This window comes from Furipterus horrens, unplaced genomic scaffold, assembly GCF_987537825.1.
Source record: "Furipterus horrens unplaced genomic scaffold, mFurHor1.1.pri manual_scaffold_11, whole genome shotgun sequence".
Classification (NCBI taxonomy): domain Eukaryota; kingdom Metazoa; phylum Chordata; class Mammalia; order Chiroptera; family Furipteridae; genus Furipterus; species Furipterus horrens.
In genome coordinates, this window is record NW_028327181.1 from 67,017,453 (window position 1) to 67,021,545 (window position 4,093).

Genomic DNA, 4,093 nt, shown 5'->3' on the forward strand with positions numbered 1-4,093 from the left:
GATACCGGGGCTACAGCCTGGCTGACTGTGAGTACCCCTCTTCCTGGCTGGCCCATTCCCACAGGCACCGTCCCCTTCCTCCTTTCCCTCCTCCCCGTCTCTCAAGGCGTGTGGCCTCAGAAGCTTTCTGATCCTGGGTTCTCAATAGTAAAACAAGGTTTATATGGGATCACAGGTAGAGAACACCCAGCACCAAGTGAAATATATAGCAGGCAGGCAACAGGCAGCCGGAAGAGAATCCCCTTTCATTTCCTAAACAGCTAAAGTTGGGATTCAAAGGAAAAGAACAGTTTATACCCCAGTCCTAATCTTCGCCTTATGATCAGGCCTTCCCATTGATGTTCGGGGCAAACTGTGTAAACCACACTACCAAACTTTTCCACGGTGGCAGTTTGGGGAAGCCATGAGGTACAGCCACTCAGGGACTCTGTTTCCTCTAGTTCTAGCCCCCTCGCAGGTCCCACCTGCATACTCCTAGTCTCGCCTCCGAAGACTGAGTTCTCACTCGCTCGCTCATTCATTCCACAGTCAGCTCTTGGGCCTCGAACTGTGCAGGGCAGTGAGACAAGGGGAAGATCACTGGCGTAGGGGCAGGAGGCCTGAGGTCCGGGCTTGAGGCTTGCCATTTGGTAGCTTCATGTAACCTTGAGAAGTCAGTTTGTCCCTCTGGGCCTCGGTGGATTAGTCTGTCAAGTAGGAGGGAGGGCACCTGCCCTGATCACCTGCCAGCAGGAGTTGGAGCCCAAAGGCACTAATGTGTGGGACCCGCACCATGAACACTCTGCTCTGGGTTGGCCTTGACCATCATGTGTGACCCACAGGTCTGTGTCTCCACCCTATGCAGGGATCTGTCTAGCTTACTTTGCAAGTGGCTTCAACGCAGATGCTGTGGACTATGAACCTGATGGAAGCACCAACAATGGCATCTTCCAGATCAATAGCCGGAAGTGGTGCAAAAGTCTCACTGAAAATGCCACCAACATGTGCCGGATGTACTGCATTGGTAGGCTGGCCTGAGCCTGGGGCTGGCCAGGCCAGGCCTCTGCACCGACCTTTGCTTCTTTCCCGTTTTGTTTGCTCCTCTTGCCTTTTTCTCTGGGTGGGGATTTCCTTACATCCTGCTGGTCCTACCAAGGAGAGAGGGAAAGGACAATGATCAGGGTGGGCCCTCCATCAATCAGTTTGGAGTCCCAGAGGGGAAGCTATTCTGAGAGCTAAAGGAATGGACTGGGAATTGCTTCTGATAAGAGATGAAAGTGGTAAGAGCAAGACCTGTGCTTCCAGAGAGGTCAAGAGACAGAGCTGGGCTTAGAATGGAAGTGTGTGTGTGTCTGTGTGTGTGTGGGGTGGGGGGGTGCGCATCACAGAGAGAAATACACACACACATATTCTTCATGTATGACCTGCTCCCTCACGGTGTTCCTCTGCCTCACACCCTAGACTTACTGGATCCTAACCTCAAGGATTCTGTTATCTGTGCCATGAAGATAAGTCAGGGGAACCAGGGCCTGAGCAGCTGGTGAGTAACTGGGCTGGAGCCCCGCAGGGGAGGTGGCCAGGACTGATGGGCAGCAGAGGGACTCACCTTTTCTGAGAGCCCGCTGTGTCCCTGCCACCCTCTCATGGCTTCAGTCTCATCCTCACACCTTCCGGGGGCAGAGGTGTCTACCACTGAAGAGCTTACTGACCACACACGAGTGTCAGGGAGGATAAGCCACTCACAAGGGGGCGTGGGGCCCGGCCGGGCTCTCCCAGGCTTTGATCTGTTGGGAAGCCTGCCTCCAGGTCCATGAGGTCTGGGTCCAGCAAACCTTTTGTTAGCGTTTGAACGGTGGCACCTTTGTCCACCTACCTTTTATATAATGCCCACGGTGTGCACAGACGAAACAGTAAATCCCCTGCTGGAGCAGGGTGGGCTTGCCAGAGCCTCCCCCGCCAGCCCTCGCCTTTCCCTCATCTTCCCACATGATGGGAAGCCCTGCTCCCAGGCAGGGCGTTGGGGTGAGCATCGATGGGCATCAGACTGGACCTGTGGTCCACAGAGGGTCCCCTAGGCAGAGGCCCAACAGCTCCCCAGCCTCTTCTGGTGGGAATTTCAGAGTCTCCAGCCTCCTTTACTCTCATTTCTGGATGCGAGACCAGCAGGGGGCAGCCTGTGGGGAAGGTAAGATGCTCCAGGTGGTTGGTGTGACAGGGACAGGCTGCTGGAGTGACTGGAAGGCAGGAAATGTCTAGGGAAGAAGAGAGGCAGGAGACCCGTGGAGGAGCCTTTACAGGAGCCCGGCTGAGAGCTGTGGGTCCGGACCAGGACAGTTCCCCAGGTGGCAGGCGGCAGAAGGGTTGGGAATGAGGGGCTGTGAGGAGGACCAGGGACGGGAGCTCTGTGGTCAGGGAGGGGGAGGGGGAGGTGACCAGGGCTGTGAATAGAGAGCAGGCCTGAGGTGGGCCTTGACAGTGGCTATGGCTTTGGAGACCTGCTGGTCTGAGAGCAGATGAAGCCCCGGGAACGGGATGTGGGGTGAGGCAGCTCAGCAGGACATAGTGCACGTGTGTCAGGAAGTGTGACCCTGGCTCAGGGGGAGTCCAAGGGCTCGAGGCCTCGGGGTACCACCCTGGGATGGACGACACTGGTCCCTTTGGGTTCAATCAATGAACAGCTCTCTTTTGTACACTGGTGTGGACTCGACTGTAGACCCCCTCAGAGGCGGCCAAGGCGATAGGAGCTGGTCCCAGAATGTGGAAAGCATGCAGCTTACTCCTTCCACATGCTCACATGGAGGACAGCCCTGTGCTGGGCGCTGGGCTCCTGAGATGGCTGAGACCCCTGTGCTTGCCCTCAGGGGCCCACAGTCTAACGGAACAGACAATGACCCCCGTGGACCACCCTCGTTGATAGGGCGGTAGAGGTCCCTTACAGACGCTCAGGTCATTGGGCCCTTTGACATTGCCAGCAGGGTGGATACTAGTTATCAAATTTGGGACCCCTGGGAACAGGGACCATGCGACCCCAGGACCCCAGGATCTTTCTTGTCTTCCTCACAATGCCAGTGGGACGCTAAACGAGGCAGTGGTCTTGGGTCTGTAAGCTCCGGTCACCGGCAGTTGGAAGACTCAGGAGAGCTGGGTGTGGGCGCAGTTCTGTGGTTCACCAGGTGTGGCCCTTGGGCAAGTCAGTGTGTGTCGGTCTCAGTTTTCCATCAGAATGCAGGGAACATAGTATCTGCCCCATCTACCTCACGGGGCTGCTGGGGGACAGGCTGTGACCGTGCTGTGTGGAGCGTAAAGGGCCATGCGCACGTAAAGTGGCATTGTTGTCTGCAGAAGCAGCAGGCTGTAGGAAAAGAGCTTTGGACTGGACCCCAGGACTCCAGGCCTTTGCCACTGACCTCTGAGTGAACTTGAGCAAATTACTCTGTAACCCCATTGGGAAAATGAGCAGGCTATGTAGAGCACTATTGTTAAGGACCATTCTGTTCCGTTTTAAGTTCTCCTAGGGGGTTCTTTGCTGGGGAACACAGTTCCTTTTTCTCTCTTTTCCTTGCTAACCCCTTTCCTCTGCTCGCTTGTGGTTTAGAGCGCCTGTCTCCTTCCTGTTCTCCTCTGAGCAGGGCCTGAAGGCTGCCGCTGATTGGGTCTCCTCTTCCCCTCTCTGCATCCTCAGGGAGGCCTGGAGGCATCACTGCCAGGGCCGGGACCTCAGCGACTGGGTGGATGGCTGTGACTTCTAGGATCCCATGTGGATGGGCCAGGCCGTGCCCTGCAGGCTGGGAGATGTGGTCTGGGTCCTGGCCCAGGAGGATGACAAGCCAATAAATAAAGAATAGTTTATGTAAGTGTGTTTCTCAGTTCTTACTGTGTTTAGCTTGTTGAGTCCAGAGCATCTCAGAGTTGCTTCCCTGTCCACCTGGGCTGGGTCTCATGGAGGCTCCTAAACGCCTACCATGGAAGGTGGGCCTCCCTTCCTGGGGGCGAGAGGTGGGGGTTCAGTGCCTCCCTTGAGCACACTGGCAGTTTCCTAGATTCTTTACCTGAATGCAAGTTTGCCAGATTTAGCAAAAGAAGCAAACAACAGAAAATAATGATAACAAAAACA

The 4,093-nt window shown here is 55.6% G+C and overlaps 1 long non-coding RNA gene across 1 annotated transcript; it reads left to right on the forward strand.

Moving 5' to 3' along the window:
* Positions 1-1,019: 1,019 nt before the first annotated feature.
* On the forward strand, positions 1,020-3,828 carry LOC149998109 (uncharacterized). The gene is made up of 3 exons (XR_016514183.1): positions 1,020-1,259; positions 1,441-1,519; positions 3,662-3,828. It is a non-coding gene; the product is annotated as an uncharacterized LOC149998109 (long non-coding RNA).
* Positions 3,829-4,093: the final 265 nt, after the last annotated feature.